Source organism: Bos javanicus, chromosome 29 (genome assembly GCF_032452875.1).
Source record: "Bos javanicus breed banteng chromosome 29, ARS-OSU_banteng_1.0, whole genome shotgun sequence".
Classification (NCBI taxonomy): domain Eukaryota; kingdom Metazoa; phylum Chordata; class Mammalia; order Artiodactyla; family Bovidae; genus Bos; species Bos javanicus.
Genome location: NC_083896.1, coordinates 16,926,089 through 16,943,426, shown reverse-complemented (window position 1 = coordinate 16,943,426; position 17,338 = coordinate 16,926,089). Strand labels below are relative to the sequence as shown.

At 45.6% G+C, this 17,338-nt stretch overlaps 1 protein-coding gene across 7 annotated transcripts in view; it reads right to left on the bottom strand.

Annotated features, from left to right (window-relative positions):
- The window catches only part of TENM4 (teneurin transmembrane protein 4), an 854,243-nt gene that overhangs the window by 667,108 nt on the left and 169,797 nt on the right, over window positions 1–17,338 (bottom strand). For all 7 annotated transcript variants that reach the window (XM_061407667.1, XM_061407664.1, XM_061407669.1 and 4 more), the window contains exon 2: window positions 15,421–15,476. The gene's annotated coding sequence lies outside the window, so the exon portion shown is untranslated. The remainder of the gene's footprint in view (window positions 1–15,420; window positions 15,477–17,338) is intronic.

Sequence of the window (17,338 nt, the reverse complement as noted above, 5' to 3'; positions counted from 1 at the left end):
CAGATTGGCACATCTTTGGTCTAGCCTGCAGTGGAGATTTCTGAGGATGTTTAGAAACCCTTTATTTCATTTCACTGTCACGACAACCATAGGAAGGAGGCATCAATGTCCCTATTTTACCAGTAAGCGTGATGTGATTTAGTATTATCCACTCCAGCCTGGAGACAAGAGTCAGGATCAGAATTCAATAATTTTGAGTCTGACCTCCTAGTGAGCTGGGACGGTTCTTCTAGGGCCATGGAAGGGAAGAGAAAGTCTAGGAGGTGGGGGATGCTGGATGAAAGACTCTAGGAGACCTGAATTCTTTCCATTCAGGGACAATTCTCCAAGGTCGAGACCTGACTGTTACTCTCAGATGCAGTTTCAGCTCCGCTTCTCTGGGACCCATGGCCTGCTGTGTAGAAAAGGTCCAGAGTCATGAAGACCTTTCCCACTCCAGGATAAAGTGCAACTTCTTCAAAAAGCACACAAGCATTTTGGATTTGGGATTTGCCTCCTGGGGTCTCTCCAAGTCATCTTTCAGTGCTTTTCCTTCGAGCCCTGGTGAATGACTCTGAAAGGGGAGACACTGCTCTCAGTGACCCCCTGGTTCTTCTTGGGTCTCCACTAGGCCAATTCCTACGCATCCTTCCAGCTTCCCTGTGGACCATATCTCCTCTGACACTCTACACCCCTAGTATCTTTGCCCTCTACATTCCTGTGACCTTCTGTTATGCTTCTGTTATGATCATGATCATGCATGGTAGTAACTGCTTGCTTAGAGTCTGACCTTTCCCACCAGACTGGGTATTCCCCTGGAACTGAAATTCATTTCCATCTGTGTGTCCTGACAATTCAGCACAGGGCCTGGCATTGAAAAGGAGTTCAGTATGGAATTGCGGAATGAATTAATGAGGTGACTGAAGGCATGATTGAATGACCACCATTCAGAGTGTTTTATCTTTAGAAAAGCTCAGGGATTGAACATCATCATTATCTGCCCTACAACACAGTGAAGTCTCAGACTCTTGATTCTTGTCCCAAGCAATTTCAATCGGGAGTAGTCTTTCCTCACTTTCACATCTTAAAAAGCTACAGAAATAAACACTCAACTCTTTTGTTAACCTGGATGCCAGGCTATTAATAATATGTGTGGACATTTTGATTTTCTAGGAGGACAAGGACGGGTTCCAGGGGAGATAATGATATAAGCATAGGTCTTATTCAGCATGTGGTCCACAGACCAATCTGCTGTTTCAGAGGAAAAGGTTTTGCTTCAGTGGAGTATTCATCCAGCCATTTGTGCAGAAATGTTTAAGACAGTAAAGAAAAAGAAGAAAGCAGGAGCCACGTCTGTCTGCCCACCCATTTCCCACTGAATGCCTTGGCTGACATTATGACAGGAGACCCACTCTCCTACTCAGAGGGAAATTTTCAGGCTTTCAACTAACATCAAGCTTCTGGGGTCATAGACTCATCCAACATAAGCACATGAGAAGGCAAAACTGTGAGCTGTCATAAGTTTTGTCCTCATCATGACTTTCTAAAGTTCTTTAAAAAAAAAAAAAAAAAGAGGCAAGATTAACACAAATCCTTCATCAACTCTTGGAAAACACGGAATGATGAGCCTTTCTCAACTCATTTTATGAGGTCAGCATGACTCTCAAAATCAGTCAAAGATATCACAAGGAAAAAGAAAAAAGAACTATGATTACAGACAAGATTCCTCAACAAAATACCATTGAACTGAACCCAACAAATATGAAAACGATTATATACTATAATCAAGTGGGGTTTTCCTAAGAATGCAAAGTTGGCTTAACATAAACCAATCAATGTAATACACCACATTCAGAGAATAAAGGAGAAAAATCTCACAATCCTGTCAATAGATACAGAAAAGCATTTGGCAAAATCCAGCAGCCTTTCATGACAAAAATACTCAACAGACAATGAATACAAGGAATCTTCAACCTGACAAAGACTATCTTTGAAGATCTTGCAGCTAATAGCATACCTAATGGTGAAAGGTTGAAAATATTTCCCCTCCGATTAGAAACAAGACAAGGTATATGTTCTCACCACTTCTATTCAGTATTGTACTGGAGGATCTAATCAGGGAAATTAGTCAAGGAAAAAAAAAAAAAAAAGCATCCAGTTTAGGGAAGGGAAAAAATAAAACTCTCTACTTATAGATGACAAAATATCATATATAGAAAATCCTAATAAACGCACAAAAACTGTTAGAACTAATAAACAAGTTCTTTTTGCAGGATATAAGATCAATGTACAAAAATCATTTGCTTTCTATATACTAGCTATGAGCAGTCAAAAAATGAAATCAAGAAAATAATTCTATTTGAAACAACATCAAAAAGAATAAAAAAGGAATAGATGTTTTAAAGTTAAAGACTTCTTATTAAGTGCAAGAATTCTTTATATATCATATGCATAATAATATTGAATATTACAAAATACCACAGAAAAGGAGAGAGATACCACGTTTATGAATTGGAAGACTTAATATCATTTAGGTGCTGTGTGTGTGCTAAGTAGCTTCAGTTGTGTCTGACTCTTTGGAACCCTATGAACTGTAACCCACCAGGCTCCTCTGTCCATGGGATTCTCCAGGCAGGAATACTGGAGTGGGTTACTATGCCCTCCTCCAGGGGATCTTCCCAACCTAGGGATTGAACCTAGGTCTTTGAACCTGGTTCTTCTGCATTGAAGGCAGATTCTTTACTTCCTGAGTTACCAATATCATTTAGATGGCAATACTCCCAAACTGATTTACAGATTCAATGCATTCCCTATTGAAAGCCCAAGTAACTTAAAAAAAAAAATTGGTAAGTGGATTCTAAAATGCATATACAAATGCAAGAGACACAGAATATCCAAAGGAGTTTTTAAAAAGAACACAGTTGAAGGACACACACTTTTTAAAATTTCAAAACTTATTCTGAAGTCACAGTAATCAAAGCATCAGAGGTTGATATTGGCATCAGAATAGATACAGAGATGAACCAAAAAGAATTGAGAGTCCATAAATCAAGCACAATGAGATAGCACTTCAAATCCGGGATGATGGCTAAAACAAGAGAGAGAGAGAATGAAAAGGGTTGGAAAGGATGTGAAAAAATTGGGCACTTCATACATTGCTGGTGGGATTGTAAAATGGTATAGTTACTTTTGAAAACGAACTGGCAGTTCCTGAATACACTTCTCATAGAGTATGACCTAGCAATGTGATTTACAGGCATGTAACCCAAAGAACTAAAAATATATGTTTACACAAAAATTTGTACACAAATGTTCATAGCACCATTACTTATAATAGCAAAAAAGTATATATAAATAACTCAAATATCCATCAACAAACAAATAAAATGAGGTGTGTGTGTATGTGTGTGTGTGTGTATTATTAGCCATAGAAAGGTATGAAGTACTGGTACATGGATGAATCTTGCAAATGGTATGCTAAGTACAATCAACCAGACACAAAGGCAACATATTATATGGTTCTACTTATATAAGTGTCTATAATAGGCAATGGCTAGAGAGAGAAAGTAGATTAACTGTTGCCAGGGGCTAGGTGTGGGGGGGAGCAGAGAATGGGGAGTGACTAGTAATGAGGATGAGGTTTCTTTTGGGGGTAATAAAACGTTTTAAAAAGAGAGAGTGGCAATGGTTACACAACCCCGTAAATATTCTATAAGAACTGAATTGTACAACTTAAACGGGTGAATTTAATGGCATGTGAATTCTATCTTAATAATGCTGTTGTTAAAAAAGAATATATGCAAAAAAGAGACAGCAGGGATGTGGAAAAATGGAAACAGCTGACTTGCTACAAGTGGGGAAATGGAAGGTAATTTTATTTTTTCCCTGTTATTGTTGTTTTAATGATGTTTGTGCAGTAAAATATGGAAAGGAGAGAGAGCGCGAACATGCAAGCTCAGCATAAAGAGGACTAGCCTTGGAGTCGAGGGCTGTGAATGTGGTGTCCCTACTCTGCTAGTTACTGGCTGTGCGGTCTTGAGTAAGTGGCTTCACCTCTCTGGGCCTCAATTTCCTCTTCTCAAGAGTGGAATAGTATCAGCTTCCTAGAGTTGCTGCAGGATTACATGAGACCTTACATGCCCAGGGCGGATATGTAACAGGTACCCAGTGTTCATCAACTTTCATTTCTTCAAACAGTGATGACACGATCTGTTACTTCCTGGAGATAAAGACGAATTAAGACCAGACCTTGCTCTTAAATATCCTGGAGTTTAGACATGTCAATAAGCATAAATAACTAAAACAAGTTCTTTGGGAAGGATCGCGAACAGATTGTTGGAGAGTTATCTGCATAGTCCAGATAATTTGGCAACTTGTACTGGGAGCTGTTGGTGAAAGGGCCAGACCAAGAGGTGGAAACTCATGAGGAAAGACGCCATCCATAACCACAAATCACGTGTGTGTTTCAAAACCTGCTCTCATGTGTGTTATCACATGCCATCCTCAGGCAGTGCCCACAAAGGAAGTATTATTACCCTACATTATAAACAAGAAGACTTAAGTCTTAGGGCAAAAAAGTGTTCTGTTTTCATAGAGCCAGCTCCTGGCACAGGGACCCCTTCCTCTTGCCATCACTACTTCTTCTGAGCAATCTTGGTGACATCCCACTCAGAAGGAGTATTGGGGTGGTGGTGAAGAATCGGCAAATGAAGGAGTTCTCTGCAAGTCAGGGCTGGTAGGAGGCAGTGAAGGTGTGCCCTGCTCCCTTGGGGTGCAGTGAGAAAGGATATCAGATGGAGATCAAAGATCCCTTCAACCCTGGATCATCCAGCGCAGACTGGAAGCATTGCTGGAGGAAACTCTCCTGCTCTAGAGGTCATCGGTGTCCAGAAAAACTTCTCCACTGATCTTGCTAAGGAAGTGGGGGTGAGAAAGGAAAACATGATATCATTATCTAGTGCCTACTGTGTCCAGGGCACTATACAAGGCACTTCCCCAACACTTGAGGCATTACAGTGACTACGTTCTACAATGACTTGGAGGTAACACTGAGGCCCAGAGAGGTCAAGTGCCTGGTCCAAGATCACACAGAAAACCTGTATCATAGAGAGGAGTGAGGACTCAAGTCAGACTTTCTTTCCACTCACTCTGAGGATGGTAAGGTCCTCCCCGCACAAAGAAGTCGCAGTCTCTAGGTTGGAGGGCAGAATCAAGCAACGGACCGTAAGAGCCCAGTAGCCTTACAGCATCGGGAGGTGGTAGGGGGCCCGCATCTTCCATCCACACAATCGTTAAAAACACCAGCCCACATATTAAGGGTGAGGGGACGGGGACACAGGTTTCAGTTTTGTATCTCCAAGGGTTTAGCTTCATACCTGGCACAGAATAGGAGCCTCTGCAGGTGCTCTTTAACCACAGCCTTTCGGTTCTGATGGAACCAGCTCTCAGTTAAAAGCAAAAAAATCTTCCTTTACCAAATGCATCTTCCGTGAAGGCAGATGACAGATTAGAGCATAAGCGTTCGGACCCACCTGGGTCCTCGGTGATGCTGCCAGGCTTTTGGCAGGTGGCCAGCTGGACCGACTGAAGTCTCATTTATCAAGAGTCACAACAAGTCATTTGTTGGCTTCAGTGTCAGCCACATCCCATCGACCCTGACAATGAGTTTATAATCCCAAAGGTTCCCCACCATTGGAGCATCTCCGGAATTCAATGACATGGATAGGTAGTGGACCCAGAGTCCAGGCTGCCCCAGCACTCTACAGTTACCCTGTTCAGGGAAAGCAGAAGGGGCACCACCCACCCAGTGATGCAGGGTGGCTCCCCTCACCCTGCAATGGTTTGGAATGACCAACAGGATTAACAACTGAAGTCTGTAGAATTCTGACAGTTGAGACTCAAATAGGAGAACCTGGAGTCATCCAGAGATCACCTTGACAAATATCTCAAAGGGGGAGAAAAGAGGACAAAGACTTTGGGAGTTAACAGACCTAAGAAAAAGCACACCCCCAGTCTTTTGAAAGATGTCTCTTCTTCAAAAAATATCTTAACCTCTCCAAGCATCTGTTTATTCATGGGCTAAGCATGGATATCATTTATTGTTGTTCTGGATACTAGAGAAGTGAATCGGATGGACTGGTTTGGCAAGTGACCTGGGTGAAGAAGTGATGTCTGAAGTGGATGATAGTCAAAAAAAAAAAAAAGGATGAGATGACAAGAGAGTATGTAGTAAAAAATAATTTGCTGCTAAGTTGCTTCAGTCGTGTCCGACTCTGTGCGACCCCATAGACGGCAGCCCACCAGGCTCCCCTGTCCCTGGGATTCTCCAGGCAAGAACATTGGAGTGGGTTGCCATTTCCCTCTCCAATGTGTGAAAGTGAAAAGTGAAAGTGAAGTCACTCAGTCATGTCCGACTCCTAGCGACCGCATGGACTGCAGTCTACCAGGCTTCTCCATCCATGGGATTTTCCAGGCAAAGTACTGGAGTGGGGTGCCATCGGCTTCTCCAAAAAAAAAAAAAAACCAATAATAATAATAATTTAAACAAACTTAAAAAGAGAAAGAGAAGAAAAGGAAAAGAATCATGGGGAAAACTGCATTTAATAAAAGAAAAACAAAATAAAAATACTTGTCACTCAGTCATGTCTGACTCTGCAACCCCATGGACTGTAGCCCACCAGGTTCCTCTGTCCATGGAATTCTCCAGGCAAGAATACTGCAGTGGGTTGCCATTTCCTCCTCCAGAGGATCTTCCCGACTCAGAGACCAAATCCAGGTCTCCTGCATTGGCAGGCAGATTCTCTACTGTCTGAGCCCCCAGGGAAGGCGGAGCTCAAATAAATGGAATGGGGTCAAAGGGAATAACATGAAAACATATTTTAAAAATCACATTTTCCACTCGTCATGTCAAGGAACTTGTCTAAGGTTTGCCTACCGTCCAATCTTGAAAGAGCAATCATGACACGAGGCTCATTACTACACCATCACTGAATGTCTCCTACAGATGGAGGGGCCAAAGGGAGCCACAGGTTCCTTTGCACAAGCCAATTCCAATTGGTTGATAACATTTATCTGGAGTACGGTATCTGCAAAAATCCTGAGGCCACATGTGAACTGTTTGAATGAGTGATGTGTGCAGTGGGATGTAAGGAAAGGGCTGCCTGCACGCCATGTGCAGAGGATGCTGTGATGTGCTGCTCAAAGGAGCTCTCGGGACGAGGCACTCGGTCCCCCAGCTCTGGGCAAGTTGGTCCTGCTTGCTGACAGCTCTCAGCAGAGTCCCACTCCAGGGACGGTCCTCTGCCCAAGGGAGCTGCCTCACCCAGGTGCCCTGCCCAGCTGCTGCTGCTGCTGAGGGCAGTAAGGCCAACTCCTCTTGACTCAGTGCAGGGCACTGAAGGACTGTCCCAGCTCCAGAGCTCCCTGGGGGATAGGCCGATGCCTCTGCTGGGACATGAAAGTGAAAGGGAAAGTTGCTCAGTCGTGTTTGACTCTTTGCGACCCTGTGGACTGTACAGTCCATGGAATTCTCCAGGCCAGAATACTGGAGTGGGTAGCCGTTCCCTTCTCCAGGGGATCTTCCCAACCCAGGGACTGAACCCAGGTCTCCCACATTGTAGGTGGATTCTTTACCATCTGAGCCACCAGGGAAGCCATTCAATTCCTCCCTTGATCCAGTCTCACTTCCCTTACTCCTGCACAAGTGTTGATCCCGAGGGCAAGCCCAGTAAACTTTCGGCACGCAAATCTCTGTCCCAGAGTCTGGTTCCAGAAGCCAAGTTAATATATTATATACATGCCATTCCTGCACAAGCTCTGCCTCTCTCTGCCTAGCTAATAGCTTGTCATCTGTGCTTCCTTACTCCTCAACAAAGACTCAGTGTTAGCCACTGAGAACACATAATCCATCAGCTTTCCCTTTCCCTTTGTTTGCAAGTAAACGCAAAGGTAAGTTCTCCATTCTTTCCTCTTTTACCTAGGTTAGAGGTTCTGCTTTAGGCTTGGAGGCTCTCTAAACTAAAAATGATGAGTTGGCTATATTTCTCTCATTTTTCAGTCTCTCTTCCTCCTGGGCTCTAGCCCTAGAAGAGATAGAATTTCCCTTGACTCACTTTTTGGAATAAAGATTGAAGGTGTTACCAGGAAGAGAGACAATATATGCTAATAAATCTTATTGGTATGGCACTTCCAACTTATATGCATGTGTTACTCTTTAGACATAGAAAGTCTTTAAAGTTATTATATCTCTTTTGAACAAAAGGTACAGAGAGGTTAAATGATTTCCCAAAGAATTGCAAAGCTTATACTAGAATCTGGGTTTCTTAATTCCCAAACATATAAATTCCAGACACAGGCAGAAACTGCTTCGCTGGCCTCTGCTGCTCGGTTAGGGTCAGTGTATAATTTCTAGAAGACACCGAAGCACTGGAAACAGCTCAAGGGACTTCCTCTGATCCACTCTTTTTTTACTTTGTCAAAACCCAGGGAACTGATCAGATCCTGGACCAAGCAATGAAAAGTACCTTGTAAAGAAAAATCCCAAAATCCAAGGCTAGAATCCCCACCACAGCCCTGACAAAGGCCATCTTGTTCCTATTTGTATCATTCCCTCGATGGGGAGCTCACTACCTGTCGGGGCTGCTCATTCTATTGTCCCCTCATCTGAACACCTGGAACAATATTATTAATAAAAAGGGAAACAGTACATTTACATAAGATAACACATACAAAGCACACAGAGTAGAACCCAGCACAGAGTAGTACTCGGTGAGAGGAAACTTTTCTTTTCTTCTATTTCTCTTGGACACAGAACAAGAGAAGAAAACTAGCTTGTAAGAAGAGCATCCTCAACTCCAGTCATTTACTTGGGAGCTACTCGGTTCTCACACAGGCCTGAGAGAGAGCTGGAGAAGTCTGGAGTGTAGACTCTGTAGCCAGACCACCTAGGTTTGAGTATGGGCTTCGCCATTTAGCTGTGTGACCTTGGAAAAGTCACTCCATCGCTTTGTGCTTCAATTTCCTCATCTGAAAGATGAGGAGAGGATAGGGTTCCCTACCGCAGGGGGTCAGGGAAATGCTTACAACTCTGCCAGGCACATGGTAATGTAGTTGTCATTTTTTCCCAACATTCCCACCTTACACATAAGGAAACTGAGGCCAGAAGATTGAGCCAGTTCCCCAAGGTCAAACAGCTAATCAGGAGCAGAGCCTAGATATAAATTGTGGTCTGCCTGCAACTCAAATGCATGCACTTTTATTGAACATTTCTTCTGCCATTTCATTTGCCTTTCTTTTTTTTTTTTCCCCCAAGACAAGGGGAAAGGAAAGAACAAACGTTCATAAGGAATTCTGCCAGAAAAGTTGGCACATCCTGCTCGTTTGAGAAAGCAGCCTGTTTGGAAAGGCACAGCTGAGTGGATCTGGGAATCATATCCACAGGCAGGCAGTAAAGCCTGCTATCTGCCAGGGCCTAGGATGAAAAAGCCCAGCTCCTGCTCCCAGGTCTGCAATGGCAGCAAAACCAGGGCTTCTGCTCTGGTGGCCGTGGGCAGGGTTAGATGAATCGTCAAGCCTCACATGGGCACGTGGGCTGGTGACATTCAGGTGACTCTGTGGCCCTAGGATGAATGAGGAAGCTCAGCCAAGCACTTCTCAAAGAGAGCAAAACTGTCTTGGTTCTGTGAAGCCTATGGTTCATAGGCTGGTGGCTGGGACCAAGTGTCCCTGTTGGGATGCAGCTGGTATGGGCATTCTGGCTCTGCACAAAAGGGACGCTTGCAAGCAGGAGTGACATTCAAAATATTTAACAATGGATATGGCACAGACAGCAACCAATCCGAACAGATACAATGGCCAATGAGAGCAAATGTTGGCTGTAAACAAATGGCGCGGTCACGGAGTGCACCCAGCCAAACACCGGTCTTGGCAACAAGGAAGCCCAGTGAGCAATAGAGACAGGAGGATGAGCAAGGCGGGCTTCCAGAAGCCAACAGGGAATCGTCTGCCTGTCTCCAGAGGAAGTCTCAGAGAGGATTCCACTACAGCTCCAGGGCTCTGCAGTGCATGGTTAAAAATCATTGCCGTGGGGAAAAGACCAAGTTCCCTCAAGACCCAGCTGCAAGAGCTGGTATCGCCACTGCTTTCGGGGTGCACAGGGCCAAGCTTCAGAAGAGCAAAGCCCGCGGCCACCCAAAGCCATGTCCACGAAGGCTTTAACTGCTGGGTCACCATGTCATCACACTGCTTACTTTTCTCTTGGCCAGGGAGTGTTCACGTGTGGTCTCCCAAGGCAGCTGTTCTGACGTAGCATTTAGATGAGGCAGCAGTGTACCTCCCTGGAGTCCCAGGACACAGAACCTGCCTGGATTCATGCCAAGTGGGCCCTAGTCGAGTGGGACTAGTCAGAATCCTAGTCCCACCCAGGCAGCCTCCGGGGTTACTGCAGTCCCCTTTCTTTCCCAGCTCAAATCCTTCTCCCCGCTCCTTCACGCTCACTAAAAGCACATGCTCCTGCTCCCCTCTGAACAGAGTCACAAAGGGTCAATTATCTTGTGGCAATGAAGGCGGAGTACCATTTCTTCGGCTTGCATAAGATGAACTCCCCATGATGAAATAAATCATCGGTTCATGAGGTCTTGTGGGAAGGTCTCAGAAGGGAAGGCCCTCCCCGGGGATCAAGGCACCGAGGCCTTTCCCCTCGCCTGACCTCACCCCCCGCCAGGAGTCTGCAGCAGCCTCCTTGCCGAGCCTAAGAGATGCCCCCAGAAAACGCTGCTGAATCACTTCACCACTGTTCTCAGAAGCTTGTACCTTTTGATGTCGACTTTGCCCCTGCTTGTGTCTTATAAATCAGACGGTTTACTCTCCAGGAGGAAACCCTTTTCTTGTCTATTTTATTCGTGGCTCTTCACGCTGTTTTTCACATGTGACTGTGGCCCCCCCAGCCTTCACCAGCTTTGCCTCTTCTGGATGGAGAGCTCACACAGATTCGGATGAACAGGCGCTGGATTTGAGTGACAGCTTCACAGGAAGCCACTGGAGGAGCCCTGGGCATCGGTTACGGCTGTGAGGGATGCTGGGACATCCCGGGAAGGCCAGAGCATCTGGACGAGACACGACATCACAGGTGGCAGTCAGCCAGGGTCCCGTTCCCAGCTCTGCCACTTAGCAACGGTGCAACCTAGAAAGGTTACCCAAAGCTCTGCAAGCCTCTACTTTCTTTATTATGAATATTACAATAACAGCATCTATCTCACAGGGTTGTTTTAAGAATTAAACAAAATAATATACATATAGAGCACTTGGTACTTTGCACAACCAGCACAAGGAGATATTCTGACTATTTTTAATCATTCAAACATTTATTGATCAGTTGCTCTAAATCCTGTACTTTGCTAGAGGCTGGGGCTCCAGTTTTTCTTCTCAAGAAACTCACAGTCCAGTGGGAGAGGACCACAGAAGAACCATCAATTAGGGTACAATGTGATGAATGCTTTATCAAAAATTACTTTTAAAAGAAGTATCACTAATATGTGACAACTATTTTCTGCTAGCCACTGTATGCTATATGCTTTACAGAAATGCAGAGTTTCTGTTTTCTAATCCAAACACCTGGGTTCAAGTCCTAGCAAGATCACTGACTACTTATACATTACAGGTATGTTAATGTCTTTGAAACTTAGTTATCCCATCTGGAAAATGGGTATAAAATTAGAAAAAATATATCAAATATGTTATCACAGAGCTTTGCATAGCAGGTTCTTAATAAAACGGATGTCCCTGAAAGCAATGACTGAGGGTATTTGGAGAACTGACACTGAATGGCTGTGGCCACAGCTCTGGAAGGCTGGCTGGGTCAGCCTCAAGGTCAAGGCAGCATACCCATCTGGGAGGTGTAGCAGGACTTTAATGTTCAGCGGTTTGTCTGGTTTGAAACCAGTTTTGAGCCAATGACTGGGGCCTTAGGGACCAGAGGTTGGCCACTGCAAAAAAGCTGCTGATAAGAACTCAATGCGTGTGTGTGGGTGTGGTTTTAGTTGCTCAGTCATGTCCGATTCTGCCACCCCGTGGAAGGAAGCCCATCAGGTTCCACTGCCCATGGGATTTTTCAGGCAAGAATACTAGAGTGGGTAGCCATTCCCTATTTCAGGGGATCTTCCCAATCCAGAGATTGAACCCAGGTCTACTCACATTTCAGGCAGATTCTGTACCATCTCAGCCACCAGGGAGGCCCAAGACCCTATAAGAACTTGATAGAACATTTCAGATAGGGCAGACCCTCCAAGACCAACCAAGGCACAGAGAAAATGAGTAGTTGGTGCAGTAAGAGAACTCTAATGAGGGCCTGATATATTAATTGAGGCATGAATACCCCACCCAGGACCAGTCTGCTGCCTGGAGCCAGTGGCTTCTATGTAGACCACAAACACCTCACACTCAGCCGCAGGCCAGGTACCCCTGGGCTGGGTCCCATGCGGGGAACAAAGACAACTGAAGCAGAACTCCACACCCTATGGGGGGCAGTGCCTCTGAGAAGGACCCGGGCAAATCAGAACACACCAGTCTCAGAACAGAATTGCACAAACCCAGACCTGTTGACATGAATGAACATTCCTGCAGCACAGCCTGATAAGCCTGTTGCTAAACCTACCGGGCTTCCTGTCAACAGAGCACCTTGCTCTCAGTTCAGGAAAGATAATCGCTCTGGGAACCAGCTTCCTTTGGAGACCTGGCGGAGTGCTTTCAGTTCAGAGAGAAACCTGTCTTTCAGCACAGCCTCTCATCCTCCCATGTCAGACAAGGGGAAACCCAATCCATGCAGGAAAGGGTCTGTACGCACTCACAGTCCTGCTGGGTGGCAGTGGCTGTAAGTGACCCTGGGGGGAAGGAAGGGGCCCCGGATCTCTGGCCTCAGAGCACCTCCTAAACAAAGACTCTAAAGTTGCCTGCTGGGACAGGGCGAGACACGGGACGCTCAGATTCCAGGCGTACCCGCGGCTATCATCTGTCAGTCCTGACACCAGCCCTGTCTGCGTCGAGGTCCAAGCGGAGAGATCAGAAAGCACAGGGTAGGGGCAGGGGCCGGGGAGGGCAAGACAGGGGAGGGGCACTTTGGAGAGACCAGTATGAATAGCAGGAGTTTTCATCTGACCCCCAAGAACAGAGCCAGGGAGAGCTGTGTGATCTAAGCCAGGATGAAAGCATGCTGGCCTCCCCTTGTAATCAAAGAGTTTAATGATGCTTATTAAAAGCCCATTTCTGAGTCCTGTTGAAAAATTACACCCGTAAGTGTTTTCTTTTTTTCATATGAGAATTGCTTCCTAGAGATTAAAACACATACACACGTGCACGCACACGTTCCTTAAGAACCCCACGCCCCACACAGGCACACACACATTCGCCACCAATCCTGCAGCTCCCAGACATCACACACATCGTCTTCATCAAAGATGGCCACAATTCACAACGTACACACACACTGTGAAACAGAAAAGCCAGGCCCAGTCTCTGAGGTGATTCACGCACTCTTTGAAATTCCAGACTGTGAGGGAGTCCAAGAGCTTCCAGCTCCAGAAGCTGTCATGCCCACAAACAAACAGCACAGCCTCTAATTTCTATCAAGTCTCCATGTCTTGCCCGAGGCCAGGCAACTCTGCAAAAGCAGAAGCTCCCAGGATCATTAAGCTTTGGTGGGAGGCAACAGCACTCAGGATGGTCCCGCAGAAGAGGGGGTGCTGCGCCCCTCTGGACCATGGCGGGCTCGCTCTGATATGCTGAATCGCAGTCTCCCGAAGGAGGCGACTCTGGGAGTGCAGCATATCTTCCTCTGATTATCAGCAGACCTAGAGCCCAAGGCTGACTCACTCTCAATCAGAGAAGACTTTGGTTTCTGGACTATCCAGTTAGATGCAGGAAAGTACTCCTTGCATTGAAGTATCTCTCCACCAGGGTAGGTTCCTTCTGGTTGCTGATCTCCCCAACATTTTAGTCCCGGCTCGGGAGCTAGTATATGTAGATTCAAGGGCAGCTCTAAGCCTCACTCACTGTATGGCCAACCCTCTAAGCTGTAGTTTTCTCCTTAGCAAAACGGCAATAACAACTTCTTTCCATCTTATGGTGTTTCAGGGAAGATCACAAAATGCCCTGGAGATTATAGACTCCAAAGCAGATGTTAGAAATTCTCATAATCAGACAGTAATGAGGAAATGGAGGAGCTCATAAATTGGGCTGTGAGTGCCTCCCGGGCAAAGCTTGTGTTGTATTTATCTCGTTAGCCTCAGTGCCTGGCACAGAGGCCAGCAACACACATTCTGGGGGAAAAAATGGTCTGAAAAAGAATGTATCCCTGAGTTAAGTGGCTTGTTCAAGGTCACAGAGCAGCTCGCTGTGTGACAGGAACCCCGACCTCCTGCCGCCCCTAGTGCAAGGCTCTCTGTTCTCCACAAACCAAAGTCTTGGGTGTGTTGAAGAAGGGGCAGTGATGTCCCATTAGGCACACGGCAGGGGCCAGGTTTTAACCCACCCTACTGAGGCAGGAGACGGGTGGGCTCCAGGCTGCACAGCTTCTCCCCTGTGGACAAAAACTCAACAGCAGAAACTCCGTACAAGGAGGAGGATGGAGGAGGCTGGGACCCGCCCAGATAAAAGACCACATACTCCTCATTCCCGAGATCAAGGAGACCTTCCCAACCACATGTGTGCAGAAAGGCTCCTTGGAGGCCGAAAGAGAGGGGGTATCACCTCAGCGTAAGTGACATCAAATGCTCATAAGCCTCTTTGCTAGAATCCATCTTGGTTAAGAGATGGGCACACACACAGCGGGGGACCCTGAGACACACCAAATGCAGACTCAGGACCAGGCGAAGCAAAATGATGGGCCAAAGGAAACCAGGAAGACATGCCCCATAAAAGTGATTCAAACCACCACCAGGGCGCAGCTCAGCAAATCTCTCTCTCTGAGCCCGCCTGTGTATCTGTCCACATGCCCCGTCCTCTTGCTCCTTCTAATAAAGACTTTACTTGCTTCACTGCTTTCCATCTCCATGCGGAAATTCATTTCTACCCAGCTGATGGGCCACAGTCCCTGCTGCTCTAGTGGCTAGGATTCAGCGCTCTCAGTGCCGTGGCCCAACCTCGATCTCTGGTCGGAAATGAAACCCTGCTTCAAGCCACTGCAGGCCAAGGCCACCCAAGATCACTGTCATTCCCAGGATGGGCCAGGAGACGCTTAAGAAGCCTTCATACAGCTACTTGTTAATCATTCCAACTCAATAGTGGGAACAAACAGAAACCACAAGTGCAAATAATACCCAAATGCCTCAGACCGACTCATCTTATTTCCTAACTTGAACTGTGCAAATCAGAAAAATCGCAAGATTGGGGAGACGGGCCTGCAGAGACTGAATCACAGAGACTAGATTTGCTTTCAGCATTGTCACTTACCTACTCACCAGGTATCCAAGAGATCACTAGCCCTCTCTGATTCTCAGTTTTTCCATCTGCAAAACAAGAAGATGATCACAATTAATCCCTTGAGACCACTGGACTAAAAGGCAGCACAGGTTTTTATACACAGTATTGGTTACAAACCACGTATGATCCCATGTAACTGGGGAAGTTGCTAATGATTAGAGCTGGAGGAGAATTTCAAAACTGAAGTGTGATAGTCAAAAAATGAAGTGTGATAATAGTCACAGGCTAAGAAGTGCATCAACATCTCCCAACTTGCAGTACAGAAAACTCAGCTTTCTAATATTTTTGGCATTTATTTTTATTTTTCATAGATGTCAAAATGCAAGCAATCATGAATACCAGGAGAAACAGAGCAAAGAAAAATGCTACTATATTAATACACTCCCAACATCTGGGGGTATTTTTCCAGATTTTTTCCCTCTCTACAGAGTTTCAGTTCAGTTCAGTTCAGTCACTCAGGGGTGTCCAACTCCTTATGACCCCATGGACTGCAGCATGCAAGGCTTCCCTGTCCACTCCCGGAGTTTACTCAAACTCATGTCCATCAAGTTGGTGATGCCACCCAACCATCTCGTCCTCTGTCGTCCCCTTCTCCTCCTGCCTTCAATCTTTCCCAGCATCACAGTTTTGGCCAATGAGTCAGTTCTTCGTATCAGGTGGCCAAAGTATTGGAGTTTCAGCTTCAGCATCAGTTCTTCCAATGAACATTCAGGACTGATGTCCTTTAGGATGGACTGGCTGGATCTCCTTGCAGTTCAAGGGACTCTCAAGAGTCTTCTCCAACACCACAGTCCAAATGCATCAATTCTTCGGTGCTTGGCTTTATATACGATTTCCAACTCTCACATCCATACATGATGACGGGAAAAACCATACATTTGACTATATGGACCTTTGTTGGTATAGAGTTTATCATTACAGAGTTCACCATTTTGCAAAGCAGGGGCTATGAAGATGTACTACCCTGGAAAGGACCATGCAGATCATGACTACCCCTTCCCCACCACCATGACTGCGGCCTGTGCAATGAACTCATTTGCATTCCCATGCCTTTTGTCAGTTTCTCAAAGACCTTTCAGGCCTGTGGTCACATCTGCCAGGCATTGCACACGTCTGAGACCAGTGGAGTTAGGAGCATGTGACTTTAGGAGCTGGTCTTTCCCCAATCGGGCTTTAATTACATCACATGGAAAGTAAGGGAGCCAGTCTGGGCAATCTCAGAGATCACTTTCATTGTTATTTTATTTTTTTTGGCCACGCTGCAGTGCATGTGGGTCTTAGTTCCCAGACCAGGGACTGACCCAAGCCCCCCTGCATTGAAAGCACTGGCGCAGTGATTCCTCAGAGATCACTTTCAACCTAGAAAGGCGAGGCTAAGGACAAGGGAAAGAAACTCATATATTTGAGTCCCTACTATGTGACAGCTAGTGAGCCAGTGATGTCTATGGATATTATCTTATGATCCTCATAACCACCCTGAGATATTACAGGTGAGAGAACGGTAACGCAGGGAGGTTTGGCCATCTGTCCAAGGCCTGCTGCAGTCACGTTGGAACCACCTTCTGGATTGTCGGTGTCTCACTCTACTACCACATACTAATCTTTCCAAATCAATTCACATATTTTACTTAACTCTATGTTTAATGGATTTTTTTAAAAAGCTTCTCACACTAAGTAAGTGTTAGTCGCTCAGTCATGCCCAACTCTTTATGACCCCATGGACTGCAGCCCATCAGGCTCCTCTATGTAGGAAAAGAGTATAAGAAAGAGTGTCTATGTGTATATGTGTAACAGATCCACTTTGCTGTACACCTGAAACTTTACGCAACATGGTAAACCAATTATACTCCAAAACAATTTTTTAAATGTTTCTGAGTTCTTTGTTTCT